We start from the raw sequence: 16,839 nt of genomic DNA on the forward strand, positions 1-16,839 counted from the left end.
TTAGCATATGGCATCTGGGGGTAAAGGGGAACAAAATTTGTGAATTTTATGGTCCCTGCCCCCCTGGGGCCTGAGGGGTGGGGCTAAAACCATCAAAATTAATGCAATCTTTAAAAATCTTCTTTTTTACTCCTGGGCATCAAGCAGTCAAACTGTTGGCATGATTGTAATAAGCATTGAGCTCTCTACCAAAATTGTGAAATTCATGGCCCCAGGGTCAGGGGTTCTGGTTCTAGGGCGGGGCTCTAATGATTATATAGGAAAAATGCATTAATTCTTTGAAAATCTTCTCCTCTGCTCCTGGGTATTAAGCATATGAACTACTAAGTAAGTAATTAGTTATGATGAGGAAGAGTTCCACTTCCAAAATTGTGAATTCCATGGCCCCAGGGTCAGGGTTTCTGGTGATAGGGCGGGGTTATAATGTTTATATTAATAGTGAAAATGCATTAATTCTTTGAAAAATCTTCTCCTCTGCTCCTGGGTATTAAGCAAATGAACTAAGTAAATAGTAACGATGAGGAAGAGGGCCTCTTCCAAAATTTTGAATTTCATGGCCCTTGGGTCAGGGGTTCTTGTGTTAGGGCAGGGATCTAATGATTATATAGTGAAAATGCAATAATTCTTTGAAAATCTTCTCCTCTGCTCCTGGGTATTAAGCCTATGAATTAAGTACATAGTTATTATGAGGAAGAGTGCCTCTTCCAAAATTGTGAATTGCATGGCCCCTAGGTCAGGGGTTCGGGAGGGGGGCTTATTTATTATATACTGAAAATAAAGTAATGCTTTGAAAATCTTCTCCTCTGCCCCTTGGTATTTAGCAAACAAACTTAATATAGAGTTCTGATGAGAAAGGGTGCATCTTCCAAATTTGTGAATTTCATATTGATTCATAATCAGGCCTGACACTATGTGCGTGATCGTTACGTGTTGTTAATTCAAAAGTATATATAAGTTTAGCAAACAAAATAGTTTTCTATGTCACATTCACAAAGTATTACAACTGAAAAATCCAGAATTTAACATAAAACCAACCTTTTATAAAAATTCACACTCTCTGATACTCTTGTAGTATCAGAGAGTGTGAATTGTTATAACGCAAAAGTTTTGCGTTTATTCGCGAAAGCTACGCGTTTGACACGAAAGTTTCGAGTTATTACCAAAAGTTACGCGTTATAACGTGAAAGTAAAGTTTCGAGTTTATTCGCGAAAGTTAAGCGTTATAACGCAAAAATTATTTTTTTTACCAATGAAAATGAGCTCAATGGGCTCTCGTATTTCTGTTCATTTTCTGATACATGTAAGAAATCGCAGATCCAGGAATTTTTTGCAAGGGGGGGGGGGGGTCCAGCTCGCACAAAAAATTTCCAACAACCCAGAAGATTTCTTTAAAAGCAAAAAAAAAAAAAAAAAAAAAAAAAAAAAAAAAAAAAAAAAAAAAAAAAAAAATTAAAGTTTTAAGATTGAATAAATACCTCAGTTATTAAATTAGTGTTGTATATGAACAAGTACAGGAGTGCAAAACAGCTCAGGTGAGCTTTGTGGTCTAATGAGCCTTTTGGTATTCACCTGAAAGATCGTGTTATCAACTACAGAACTGGTTTTCCAGCATCTATTCATGCACTATATGCTAGTATAGTTCCTGTTCATTCGTCGACATTTATAATAAATACCCAGTAAACTTTTCTGTAGAACTCGGTCTTCCTGGTGAACTATCATGCTTCTATGTGCTTGTCTGTTTGACTCATAATGAAGTGTTAATGTTGACCTTAATTTTAAGGTCTTTAGTCTTGATTATTTTGCTTGGGTTATTTTCTGTATGATTGAGAAGAAGTAATGCTGACAAAATTATCAGATAATTTCTTATTAAGAAACTTTAAAATGCTATCAAGTTAAAAGACTAAGTACATCTTTAGTCTGAGTCATTGCAGTAATAACACTTTATTTTTAATCAAATAACAGGTAAAAAATTAATAATGAAATAAAAAAACTTTCTTGGAGTATCTGGACATTGAAAAAAAGAAGCATAGTCTTTTAACATGTTATTTATCTTGTATTTTGTGTGTGTGTGTGTGTGTGTGTGTGAGGGTGTGTGTGTGTGTGTGAGGGTGTGTGTGTGTGTGTTTTGTATTTTTGGTGAAAAACATTTTTTTCTATCTTCATTGTTTTGTGAAGTAGCATAATTATAGAGTCACTTAATAATTAAACAAATTAATACATATTACATGAAAATGTTATTGTGGTCGCAAATTAAAAAAAAAAGATTATAGCACAACTCGATTATAAGGATTTTTTTTATGAATCCACTGTGTTCCTTATATGGCTATAAAGCATCTCGCTTAGAAGGATGTAAAATTCGAGGTCTCAGTTAACTTCCTTAAAACCGAGTTTTACTGTAAAGAAAAGCTTGGCTGACACATTTTGTTGTGTTTAGGGGTATTAGTCTCACCCGACCTAATTTGACATTATGACATACGATTATGCCGTTTTAATAGCTAAACGTTTTGTCGCCCGAATTCTATATATAAACGAATATATTCAAAATAGCTGTCGGCGCAACACCGACGACGTCAAAACGTAGCTCACGGAGTTTTTGAAGTGGTAGGTTCACTAACTCCATAAAATGGCCCTGTCCATATGCCAATTAACTGACCAAGTCCCAATGTCCCATTTAGAACATCAATATAAAGTAGAGACTTAGTGCTTTCATTTCCAATAAAATAAATTCCCTGAGAGTCCAAGTATTGAAAAACAGACTTTGTGAAACTGCAATGTTCTTGAATTTTGAAGAACATGAGTGAATTTGAGCATCTTCAACTAATAATTCAAATATGAGCCCATCCTGCCATCCAAAAATTTTTTCATGGATTAGAATCTTCTGAAACAGTTTTTTCAATATATAATTAAACATTTTAGATCAGAATTTGGGGGCTGTGTAAAATATTCAAAAACAGCTTTTATGTTTAGCCATTTTTAAAGAAATTTCCAAGATTTGCGGAAAATGATGCGATTCATGATGTCATAATACATGGACTAGAGAGAAAATTACGTCACTTTTAATTGATATGCAGTCACCAAGGGTTCAAGTGAAATTTAACAAATTTTCAACTAAAACTGAGCAGGTCTGATTTTTCAGAAATTTACATGGCCAAAAAAGACCCTTAGTGAACCTTGTTTTTTGTTGAGGAATCCTGCGTCTTTAAAAATTAACCCAAAGCATAAATTTGATACTGTATCTAATTTTCTTTTATTGGCCGAGTTATCCATTTTACATGTACTAAAGTTAGGAATAAATCAATTAAGGAATTAATTCTTTTAATAGACAAATTCCTAACCCTGATCATAAACCTAACTGCTGGTATAGTGATAATGGCGGTCTCCACGTATGACGTCTAGTTCCAGACTTTGCAGTTTGTTTTCATTTTTGTAGGTCTACCAAACGCTTCTTCCATCGGATAACCTGTTCCTCCACCTTTGAACCTCTTTTACTGTGTATAAACCAGTGTTCGATACAAATGTTTGTGTCGTTCCCTCGTTTCCAGCTCTTTTTCCGCATGAAAGTAGACATACCCTTCTCCACACAGTACTAATACCTAGGTCACATTTAAGCCGATTGTCGGGCGACCAAATTTTTCTCTTATCGTCGGCTGAAAAAACATAATCGACCGACACTAGTATCGGGCGACGCCGACTAATCACATTAATTCCTAGAAACACCGATACCTTTGAAAGTTAAAATATAATTAATCGGTCAACCGTCGCCCGATCATCGTTCGCTGGGCCGCAGTTTGATTTTCACCGTCGACCGACGGACCACCGACTTAACAAACTATCGGCCGATGGTCGGAAGATGATCGAAGGTTGGTCGACGGACTATTCAACGACTGCTTCAATTGAAGGAATCGGCCGTCGACGCAGAAAAAATCATAACGGCCCGTAGGACACAAAATTGGTCGGCCGACGAAAAATAAGGTCAAAAATCGTCCAAGACAACGGCTGGTGAACTGCTGACTGTCGCCCGAAGAATCCTATTTTTGCCTCCAAAACCGTCGGCCGTTGGTCGTTTTTGGAAATGTGACTGGGGTTTAAGTGATGATTTGGTATCGCCCGACGTCGCCGTTTTTGACAATATCTAACAAACAGTGTACGTGTGCGTATAACGTCATATTTTTGTTATTTATGAGGTCAGAGTATTTTTTTAACACACGAGTACTCTACATCATACATTTTCTATGGATGTGATTTTTGTCACATTATATTTCCGTATAGCCGGGTAATAAAGAAAACATCCCTGTCGATGCTAGATTTGAAAGTCAAGATATTGGCTTGCGCCGATCACCGATATATATTTTAAAACACCATTTAATATTGTTTCTAAATGCATATGATATAACAACATAATATTATTTAGCCAAAATGACGAAAATATCATTTCCCAACATTGTGCTAATATTTTAATCAAGTAGTTTATGATATATATATATATATATATATATATATATATATATATATATATATATATATATATATGATTATAGATCTAAAAGTTCCCCCGGAAAATAAGCTCTAGAGTAGGATTTCTCCTACGAAAGTCCCACATCAAATTCAATTTTCCAGGGAGAATTCCTACTTTATGTAAGAGTTGTAGAGTTCACTCTACAGTTAAGACCGGTATATCGGTTAGGGCTGCACAATAATATTCCAATATATTGCGATTCGTTGACAAAAAATATCGTACTGAGACACTTTTTTTTTAGTACCGATATACCAGCAAAATGCATGGACTTGTGATTTCTAAAGTTAAGTATGAAATTTGAGATATCAGAGATTTTTTAATCGTGCCAAACAGCTAGTAAGGTTGCTGTTGTATGGTTGCATTTCGTTGCAAAACTGTAGTGAAATCAACAAGAACTTTTTTGTTGCAACGTATTTATAATAGTTATATACATTCAGCTTATAACTGGAGGTTAATAAAATAAGAGTCGCCCGCGTGGCGCAGTGTTTAGAGCGTTCGCTCTAGAGTCGCGGAGTAAGGAGTTGATCCTTACGTCTCGGGTTCGAATCCCACTGTGGGACGTGGAGACCGGTCCTTCGGATGAGACCGTATAAACCGAGGTCACTTGTCGCAGTAGGTGCTGGCACGAAAAAGATCCCTCACTGCTCAATGGCCCTCAGTGCCGAGTATAGGTCAAAATTTGTAGCTCTCCACCGGCAAGTGGTGGCGTCTCTGTATGAGTGAAAAATTCTCGAGAGGGACGTTAAACAATAAACAAACAAACAAACAAAATAAGAAAATAAGAAAAGATCATTTTAACTGTTAATGAAAATATTGCAATACAGTTTAAAATATCGCAGTATATCGCAATACGAAATTCCCAACCGATATCCAGCCCTAATATCGGTACATTGCGGTATGACCCATAGCGATAATATATGAAAGATCATATGATCAAGGACAATATAGACACAAAATAGTAGCCTGATTATAATCATATACGGTATATATGCATCATCATTGTTTTGTGTTATATTAATGTTTAAATTGTACTTGTATGTGTTACAATACTCTCCAGGGTCTTTGACTGGCCAATAAAATAAACTGAAAGATACATATATAGAGATGCTTTGTACTAAGTTTATCTAATTACAATCTTGTCTAGTTTTACTCCAAACAGTGTATTTCCACGTGGCAATTAAAATGCTGATTGTGTTGTTGTCTTTTTGGTTGTTGTTATTTTGTAGTACTAAACGTCCTTGGATAAGGACATCGACTCTGTGATACTGATTTACAATAAACAAAACTGTAGAACACGTGTTCTGAGTATTTATCGTGTCTAGGCTATTGAAAACGCTCCTTTTGTTCTCTCCCCTTATCCTTCGCGAACTTGGTGAAATTATAATGAAATACGCCATAAAACACTGAAAATAACGAAACATTGCACTTTTAATGTAAATCCATGGACGAGAAATTGAAATATTTTCCGGGATTGAATATTCAAACAGTCAATTACAAGCACATTGGAAACAAGATGGTGTGTTTGTTATACTCCTTAATTTGCCGAACTGTGATCCAGTCCTTTTTTCGGGGTTATGATTTCTTTTTATTTGAATAGTTGTGACACTATTGTTCATAAAAAAAGAGATTTCTCATGCCTCCACAATATTTTTACGACAACCATCTTCATCCCTAATAATATCGAACACCCCTCTCCCAAGGGTGCTTTGTGGTTGAATTTAGCCGTTGGTTCTTATATTCGAAAATTTTACGCTTGTGATATACAGACTTGCAGACATGCATGTACATACTGCTTACAATAATCAACAGTGTGACTGCTTGATGTCCAGGATTAAAGAAGATTTTTAAAGATTGCATTAATTTTTTATTAATTTAGCCCCACCCTTCAGGTCCTAAGGATAATTTTTGTTCCCCTCCACTCATGGATGCTATGTGCTAAAACTGGTTGAGCGTTTCCAGAGAAGAAGCTGAAAATGTTCAAAAGTTTACGACCGACGGAGGACACATGACGCACGTCAACGGGCAAAAACATAGCAATAGATCATCAGAGTGACCTAAAAAAGTTAACCCCCCCCCCCCTACAATTTGCTTCAGACTGTTTTGCTTTAAAACAATATTATTATAATATCAGCATTAATTTAATAATTTGCTCGCACATCGTTTCCTTTTCCCGTCTTTTTTCTCTTTTCTTTCGATTTCATTTTGTTTCCGTTTCTTTACAGGTATTTTGTAAAATCAAGCATCTATGCTCCTCATTCTCTATCCAGAGTTGTCCCGCTACGCTCCCAACACCTCGGTGTGTGTGGCAGCCTGGCGGGAACGACAACTCTGAACAGAGAATGCGATGCTCGTGTGATTCATAGATGTTCTGGGGAGGAGGGGGTGTCAGACTTCAAACGAAGACAGGCTTTGGGAGGGAGTCGAAGCTTGTGGTTTTCTTAGGGTTTGAAAATCGACAGAAAATGCATTATGTATTATATTAATTACTTTTTCCAGTTTCGCTTCATTTGTTCTGGGGCGAATCCACCGGAATTTCCACTATTTTCTGTGCTTTCAAATAGAAAAAAAATCAACGTACGATAAACATTTTGTGTGTTTGAAAAAAAAAGCAGTGGGTTAAACACTCACACTTTCTGTGTCCGCCATAAATCGCAACATTACTTACATTAATATTTTTCAGTTTGAATTACCCATTGTTTAAAAGCTCTTCAACGTCAGTAAGTTTACAAAGATGACACCTAGTGCACATCAATATAGTTAAAGCCCCAGGGCAACAACTATACACTGTTGTTTTCGATGACGCAGATGGACCGTATCACCGCAAACTACGACAAAAAGAAATGATGACTACTTTTGACTTCTTTATCAACTTTAATTCGATCCATTGCTTTCAGATGTGGTGTAAATAATAATAACAAAGATCATGTAAATATTTCACAAAATGTACAAAATAATATATAAAGCACTTATTTCAAAATGCCTAGTTCAGTAGTTGTAACCAACGCTTACGCCCATGTGTAAAAACAGAACTTTACTTATTACTTTCATTCATGAATATTCATACTTATGAGGTAAACGAGAACATGTTTTGAGAGATCATTGACACCGGAATATTTTTGTTTACGCGACCTGACCTGATCCGACCTATTTTTTTTTTTCATAGTAACGAGCCAGACAGTATTCCTACGCCGCTATGACCAGACACCTATTATGTTTGTTGTTTTTTAAATTCTAATTATATAAATGACTTATATGGCACTTAAAAACTAAACGTTTCATTAAACAAACATTAAAATTCAATCAAACATAAGTTATTTATAATCTTCAGTTAGTCTTTTATAAAAATAGAAAAGCACACAAATAGAAACTAAATTGAAAAAATCATTGTAAAGTAAATACAAATGTACAGTAGCATGTAAACACAATGCAAAACCTCAATTCTCACAAAAAGCACACAAACAAAACAAAAGATTCATATATAACAGCTGTAAGTCAAGCCATTCACAATCAAAGTCTCCACTGTACGTCCAAATGATACACATTTTTTAAATTTGCCCAAACAGGTTGATTAGACATCTATTATCTGTCTTTGAGACAACCATGTAACTCCACTCCCTACTTAAGACATAAGATATGAAGATTTTTACTTTAGAAAATGGTCAGTTCTGCTTTACAAATAATCTCTATAAAGCACTGAGGAAATAAATTTATACAGTTTCACTATATTTCAACATCAGATTCACTTTCACTTTCATCACTGTTGTAGGCAGCGCAGGGTCGTGATGGGGACTCGTGGTCAAAATTAAATTCTTCTCTCGACGAGGTCCGAGTTTGCAGGCGATGGACGGCTTCCTGAATGAGTGTTTGTTCCCTGAGAAGTTGTTTAAGTAGAGTCACTGAGTCATTTATTGCACTCTTTGAAGTTTCCAACGAACAACAACAGTTCCTTGCGAGACATTTTGAACACTTGGGTAAGATATGTTGAGGCGATGAGATGAAAGATGAGCTACTGTTCATTGCGTGGGTCTTCAACTGTTTAACAACACAGTATGGAGACGTTCTGACCCGATGTCGACATCGTGCGATGCAATTGTTCTGTAATTTTCCTATTAAATAGTCCATTTCTTTTGAAAGATCGTCTTTGTTTATGTTATGTTGAAATCCTTGCACCGAAATTTTCATTTTTAGATGTGTTTTATCCAGCGTTTAACGCTTCTTTTTGAAAAAACACGCCGGCTAATACCGGTATAAAGCACGCAAGGTTTGCCGGTACTGTGAATGGCAAATTCTTTGTTGATAAATGCGACTGTTTACCCTTTTCTACTATCGCGTAAAAATATAGTTCCAGTTATAGGCTAAAATATTTTCTAATAATAAAGTCTGTATTAACACAAATATTGTCAGATTGTGAAGCTGAGTACAATCTGTAGTTATAGTTGTTGTTTGTTTTGGAGAAATCAAATATTTTTGTTTATTGAGCGTAAATAACAAGCACATGTTTTTATTTCGTGATCCATGTTTATTCGAGTTGTGATTGGCTGGCGGTGTGTATTATTATTGTTCACACGCATCGATTAATAAAAGGAGTGCCCAGGTTATGGAAATACAAATAGTTGTCAAAACAGTTGTTTACTTTTCATACATTGCTGTGTGCACGTGTACATGTTACTCGGAATGCCCATAGCATTGTATCATGGATTGTTGTCATTTGTAGGGGTTCTAAAGGCTGATAATGGGTATTGGTGACAATACGATATATGAGTTGTAAATTACAATGTCTAATTTTCTAATATCCAACATATTGGATCTATTTTCATTTTGTGGAAATACTATAAAAGAACAAAAACAAGTGGTTCTATCACAAATAACAAGGAATGATCTAATAGAAAAACAGAAAAATAAAGATCAGAGAAATGACTCAGTAACAATGAGTATCAAACAACATTTCGCTGCAGAAACAATACCCCATGTGCTACTAAACAATTTTCCTGAGATAAGTGATCTCATTTGGACATCATCATGACCATGGTACACAGAAATATATTTCAAACACGTGTAAGAGCAGAAATTTCCCGCTCTTTTGAAATTACACCCGTTTAAAACCCGTTATTAATACAGGTCAGGATGGCCGAGCGGTCTAAGGCGCTGCGTTCAGGTCGCAGTCGGGTTCTCCCGGCGTGGGTTCGAATCCCACTTCTGACAAACTTTTTTTTCTTCCTCATTAACCACAAAGCTTAATTCTTGTTTTCGATTGCATGAATTTGCATCGAATGGTTGTGAATAACTATAAACAACCGGGGGCGAACGTGTCCTAAATAAGGGCGGTCAAAGGTTCCAGACATGATTTTATAATGTAAATTGGCGGTAATAATGAACAGCGATCAATTTTATAAAGCTAAAAAAAATACGAATGAGCAAAAAAAAAAAAAAAAAAAAAAAAAAAAAAAAAAAAAAAAAAAAAATCACACAAAAATAAAATTTGCAAAATGCTGACTTGAAACAATATAGTTGAAAACCCCTTAACATCAACTTATTTGTTAGACGCTTGCTACGGTTTAAAAATTGATCATACTCAGAGCATGCTTTTTTGGTATCGAATAAGTTGGGGGACACAAACACTATATGCAGGTGATAGTGGGATATTACTGCATAAATAATGGGAAAAGCTGACATCGTCTCGTTTGTCATACGGTTTAGTTGTTAGTTGGTCATTATCGTCTATAATGAGTAAAACATCCAAATATGAAACAGATGTGGCAGACACTATGGTGTATTTTATTTCAAATTCACTGGGTTACATCGAATTTATATCTGAATGAAAATAACTATTATTAAATGATAAAACGTCGCCGAAATATCTATATGTCGAATCGAAAGCCAAAGCAAGAGTTTTCTTCTCATGTTGTTTTTATATTCTGCATCAGACGAATATAAAGGAGCATAATTATTTATGCCCAACGGATGGAAGAATTGGTCTCCAAAGACTACATAAATGTTGTCAATTAGGAAAATCCAGCATCCTTTTAGTATAAACTTCAGAGTACTTATTTATGAATCAGAGTGATTTTCAACAAAGTAATTTTGTTGATGACCAATCACAAGATATGACAATTTCCGAGATCCATTTTTATTGAAGAAGCAGTTGTCTTTGACATCAAAAAGCCTAGTTTTTGATTTATCGTGAGGAATGATATTATAAAGTTAGAAAATAAGTACGTTTTGATGTAACTGAATTTTGAAAAAATTGATGCATTTAAATTTTCTAGAAGTCCTGGAGTTTTTGAATATCCACATCTAATTTATATTCAAGAAGTGGAGTAAATCAGATGTTGATACTTTAAAATTCCAAGGAATATTCAAAAAGTGGTGTAAATCAGATGTGGACACTTAAAAAATCCAATGAACTTTAAAAAAAATTGAAATTACAAAAGTTTATCAAATTTAATTATATCAAAACATACAACTCTTCATCATTTTATACAACCAATCTCTTTAATGAATTAAAGTCCAGGCTTTTTTGAAATCATTGACAGCTGTCTTTTCAATAAAAATTGAACTCGTTCATTTACTTACCTTTTCATTGGTCATTTGCCACATAATTTTGTTAAACACATTCTGATTGTACACACAAGTACTCTGAAGTTGTCATTAAAAAGATACTTGAGTTTCTGATTGACAATATCTATGTAGTTTTTGGAGACCAGGTCTTCCAACAATCTTTCGGAATTTCCATGGGTACCAATTGCGCCCCATTATTAGCAGACCTATTTTTGTATTCATATGAAGTAGAATTTATTCAAAATCTTATATTCGAGAAGAAGAAAACACTTGCTTTGACCTTTAACTCGATATTTAGATATATCGACGACGTATTGTCAATTAACAATGGTTATTTCCATTCCTATGTCGACTCGATATATCCCAGTGAGCTTGAAATAAAAGATACCACAGGGTCTGACACATCTGTTTCATATTTAGATATTTTATTGGAAAAAAGACGTTATTGGTAACCTAACAACAACACTTTATGATAAAGGAAATGACTTCAAGTTTTCAATCCTCAACCTCCCTTACTTATGTAGCAATGTACCCTATCACCTGCATGTGGGCCTTATCCCACCTCTGATGTTTTAGACGTCCGTGTTTGCTCTGCTCCTGATTTGAATTGTTTGAATGGACCTTTGAGCTTGAAAACTATTCGTTATCTCCATCATTTATAATGATAATATCATATCTTCCAGAATATGCTGTAGCACAGCACATCTGAAGTTTCTCCTTTACAGTTGTTTGTATTTTTTTGAGGAGTACAGATAGTGGGTTGGCAGAGCAAATGCTGGATCCGGCAATGTATCTATATTGGTAAGAACTCTTATGAAGTTTTGGAACGCAGTATAGGTAGGGTATATCGAGCTCAACTTAGTTGACTAGAATAATAAAAGTCTTAAAGACGTAAATGTGATTTTGAAGAATTTCATATTTAGAAAGTGAACTATGAGTATATATAAGCTGGATTTCTAGACGTAGAATTATAACCAGGTTCTTCTTAAATACACTTATGATACTGAGCCTTACAAACATAGACGACATTGTTACAAGCCTTTTCTGCTGGAACTATAACAAACAATAAACAATAAAGAGAGGTATTTGAAGAGACAAATGATAGACCACTTATAACACATTACCTTATGGTAAACTGTAATATTGTCTGTACATATTGAATAAAACATGTATACCTATATCAATGCGTTTGTGTTTTTAATAAAAAATCTCTGGAAAACCCCAGTATATAAATGAAAGAAAATGCATTTCTCGAATAAAATATATCTTATTGAAAAGATAATGACTTTATAGTTTATTTTAAAATAAAAAAATATCCAAACAAAACTTCTTATTTATCAAGGCTGTCATTGGCTGATGATTATAAGGAGCCACGTGAATCTCCGCGTCATCATTTGCCCTGTTATGAAAAAAGGGAAGCTACTTTTGAGCATGAGCCTTTAAAGGGATTAATAGCAGGCTTAACACGGGCCGAATTTTACTAAAGGGGACACAGTAGGATTTCACTGTGGTATGACTTAAGACAGTTGGGATCCCGAGGATGATCCTTGGGTAGAATATGCCTATTGGAACCCTAAATGATTTTTGAACATCAGTATAAAGAACGAGGCTGGGTGATGAATGTATTCTTAAACGCTTAAGATCAACAGACAATGCGAGGCTTTTCATGACGTTAAATATCGGCTGAACAAAAAGGAAGAATCCGTAATGGATATATGCCTAATACAGTTCTGTATGAAAAAAATCAGACAGTTCGAAAACTGTCTATTTTTTCATGTACAAGTCATGAGGCATATATGGTACTTAAAATTGCCCTTTAAATTGATATACTTGAGACAGTTGGAAATTGTAACAAGACACAAAAGAGTTAATGACCATCGAGGCAATTCTTTCAAGAAGCAGGCTTGAATGAAAACTACTCAACATTCTTTTTAATCAGCTACATATTTTTAGTTATCTGAAGTAATTTAATTGTTTGGAATGGAGATTGGGGAAGAAATTTTACTCACTTAAAAAAATGCATAGATCTGAAAGTAATGCATCGGATTGTGACACAGACATAATGAGTGAATGATATTTGTGGAATGGAAAGGAAAATGCAAATGTGAACTTTGATTTGAACTGAATAAACAAAGAAAAAAAACCAGATGCTGAAGGCTCATTAATTTTTAAATACAGACATTGAGATTAAGTTTATAAAAAAAAAAACAGGCCGTAAATCACCTAAGTCGATAAAAAAATAGGTAGCAACTGTTCCTTCGCCAAGTGTTTGGCACTTTGAAGTGAAAGTTGCGGGTCTTTCGGATGAGACCTTAAAAACTGAGGCCCGTGTCACGGAAGGCGTTGGGACGGTAAAGATCCCCCACTGCTCAATAGCCCCGAGTGCCGAGTAAATGTCTAAATTTGAACCGGTATATGGTGACGTCTCTATATGAGTGAAAAATTCTTGAACGGGACGTTAACAAACATACAATCAATCAATCGAAGGACATCAATACATAGACAGTCTGATATTATGTCTCCCCTTCCAGGTGAGACATATTGTTTTTGTCGATATTACACTTTGTATCAGACTGCTCACTAAATCGGACTGCCATAGGTAAATTTTCGCACTGCAGGAAAAAGGAAGGACATTGCAATGTTGTTTTAACTATCCACGCTCGAGGGAAATGTTACATTTGTTTAGAGGAAGTATTACAGACTTGACGACACATATGTTGCTGTATTGTGTGCTACTGAATTCCAGCATTGTCCCATCTGCCGAAGAAAGTACACGACGCCTATTTCTCTGTTTACTATATTTATAGTCAACAGAGAAATAGGCGTTGTGTACTTTTTTCGGCAGATGGGACAATGACTGGAAGAAGAGACCCCTTCATTTGTCATCATGCAATGATACAAGACGCTGTCCTCTTTCAAATGTGACACGAATTTACCAGGGTGATAACAGGAGCCTCTTAATCTGGAAAAACCGAATTTGTCAAGAAACTACACTGAACCACACCTGTTGCGGAATTGGTGTTATCGAGAATGGCAATTCGCCTAAATCTCTTTAACAGATCAGGTTTCTTTCATCTGCAACATTCCCGGAGACGGCTAGAAATGAGTGGCCAATATGGTATTCCTCACTTACTCATTTTCAACATGATGGGAGGAAAAAACCATCGAATCTATCGTGGAGCGGTTTACCCAAAAGCTTATCATCGGAATACCAGTGTAAATTACATCACTCAGAAATTTACAATCGAGCTTCTCAGCATCGGACCAATTTATTATTTAGTCATGTTAAAAATCCCAGAGACAAATCTCAGATTAATATGTTAAGTCGACAATTAGACAGGCCTCCATTTGATGTCGGCTTATAAAAATTTCATCAGTATTCCTCACGGGTATTTTTTCTAGACCTGAATCCACTGATTCTCGACGAATTGAGATCGAGAAATTAATTAAATGTATCAATATTGTTTTGTATACATGCCACAAAAAGTGTAAATAAAAAATGAACAACCACCACATGTCATTTTTGTCTTGGTACGACCTTTCAGTGTCAAGAGTAAATTAGTATAATGAAATATATGGAGATAACGAACAGTATTCAAGCTCAAATGTCCATTAAACATTACAAAATAGGTGCAGAGCAAACACGGACCTCCAAAACATCAGAGGTGGGATCAGGTACCATGGAGAAGTGAGCATCCCCTGCCGACCGGTCACACCCGCTGTGTGCTCCTTGTCATGACCGGGAAATAACAGAAAAATCCGTCGACAATTCAGAGTGTAAATAATGGCCTAACAATTAGTATGAAAAATGTCAGTCAGCATTTGACTCAATGATAAATTGTATTTGCTGACAAGGTCATTGTATCGACCATAGAACTTACGAAATGATGACTTTAAACGAGACTGCTGATATTTTTGTTTCATAAATGTTTTATAAATGTCAAATGAACCAGATCCCGACAAGCGGGGTCATTTCATTGAATTAGGCCACAAGGCCTTATTGAATTGGTTTGCTAGTGATCAAGACCGAGGAGCAGAATTTCAAGATGTCTTCTCTCGTCATTTATTCAAGTGGAATACGCCTTATAAACAACATCCTCGTAGTTTGAAAAGTATGCTAGTTAGAGGCAATAAGTCTACAAAGAGAATTCTTTCCGACTGGATGTTGAGAGCTGCAAGCGTGGCTCGACAGAAGACATTGGGGACTCCTTAAAAAATACGTCACTGAAAAACAAAGAAAACTCCCCAGATGACTCTTAGCTCAAATTCATGCCCGAAAGTTTGAGAAGGGAAATCAAGGAGTATCACAGAGAACAAAGGGAAAAAAAATTCAGATGAATTATTGAAGAAACAAGCCGAATTGAAAATGAATCGTGCCATGGGCCCTGAAGGCAGACGATAACAGATTTGAATTGATACCTCGAGTCAATGTCTGAGGCCAGTCCTATCAAACTACACCAGCAGGACCTTCGATATTTGGAGGATTAGCTTTCTTTCAGTCCTGACATTTTCTATTCATAAAGTAATCATTAAAAAAGAGATATAAATGTCGATGGTGCTCAGAAGTCTACATCACCCTGAAAAATAGAGAATCGACAAGAGAATCCCAACATGGAATGTATGCTCCTCCCTGAGAAAGGGTATAAAAAATTGTGACCTTTTGGTACGAAACTCATTTGATAGAGATGGTTCCTCAGAAAAGAGCGAAGACATCGAGTTTTTCCACACAGTTAAAACCTCATTTACCTCTTTTAAGAGTCTAACCTACCCCTTATTGTTCCGTTCAATTAAACACGGCAATTTTGAAACAATGTTCTGGAGATTGTGTTCTCAAGATCTCCGAGATCGTATACAACCTATTGAAAGGGGGTGTTATCCCCTCACTTCGGCCCAGAAAGGAAAACTGACTCCTTAGAAACACATCTTCAGGAGACTGGTAAAACCCCAATCCGTCCAAAAAGAAGAGCTTTATTGGCTGCATCCTTACTCTTTGGAGCCACTTTTTCTGCCTATAAAGAAATGAGAGAAAGAAGGAAAAGAAAAAATGAATCGTAAAATAGTATTAGTTTTCGAAGCCATGTTAAAAGAAAGGGAAATTTACCTAAATCCCCCGAATTTCCATCGAACCATAAGTTTAGGTCAGGAATAAAACGAAAATGGATTTAACTCCAGAACTTAAATTCGCTTTTCATGGCCAAGGACGTCATTGATTTCAGAACTATTTACAACAAGCCAGACAGTAGCCTATTTCTTCTAAATTCAGCAGCAGCTGCACCAGCACTACCAGCAGCACCAGCACGAGAAGCAGCTGCAGCAACTGCAGCACTAGCACAACCAGCAGCTGACTCGGGAGCCAAAGCTACTGCTGCCCCTGCTCTAGAGATTGATGAACAAATCATCAAAATTTTGAATAAACCCATGCAAAAGAAAGCTGAATTATTATAAGAACATTTAAAGAAATCCAAAATGTGGAATAAAGTAGGGTAGACCACTTTTAGAGGATAATATGTTTGCGATTCCAGTCTTGGATTAAATGATAATATGAGATCCCAATTCTTGAGAAATCATCCGGTTTCCTAATTGATTAAAATATGCTCAAACTTTGAAAGAAACTAAAACACTCACGCACTACGAAAGCAATCGAAACCTTGAGCTTGAATACTGTTTGTTATCTCCATATTTCATTAGAAAAGTCTACTGATGGATGTACTGATGAAATATGAAGATAACGAACAGTATTCAATCTCGAAAGTCCAATGAAACGA

At 35.7% G+C, this 16,839-nt stretch overlaps 1 non-coding gene across 1 annotated transcript; it reads left to right on the forward strand.

Annotated features, from left to right (window-relative positions):
• Positions 1-9,634: 9,634 nt before the first annotated feature.
• On the forward strand, positions 9,635-9,718 carry Trnal-cag (transfer RNA leucine (anticodon CAG)). Its single transcript has one exon. It is a non-coding gene; the product is annotated as a tRNA-Leu (tRNA).
• Positions 9,719-16,839: the final 7,121 nt, after the last annotated feature.

The sequence above is a fragment of the Saccostrea echinata genome, unplaced genomic scaffold (assembly GCF_033153115.1).
Source record: "Saccostrea echinata isolate AGI-Se365-2 ecotype Australia unplaced genomic scaffold, CSIRO_AGI_Sech_v1 ptg000054l, whole genome shotgun sequence".
Taxonomy (NCBI): Eukaryota; Metazoa; Mollusca; class Bivalvia; order Ostreida; family Ostreidae; genus Saccostrea; species Saccostrea echinata.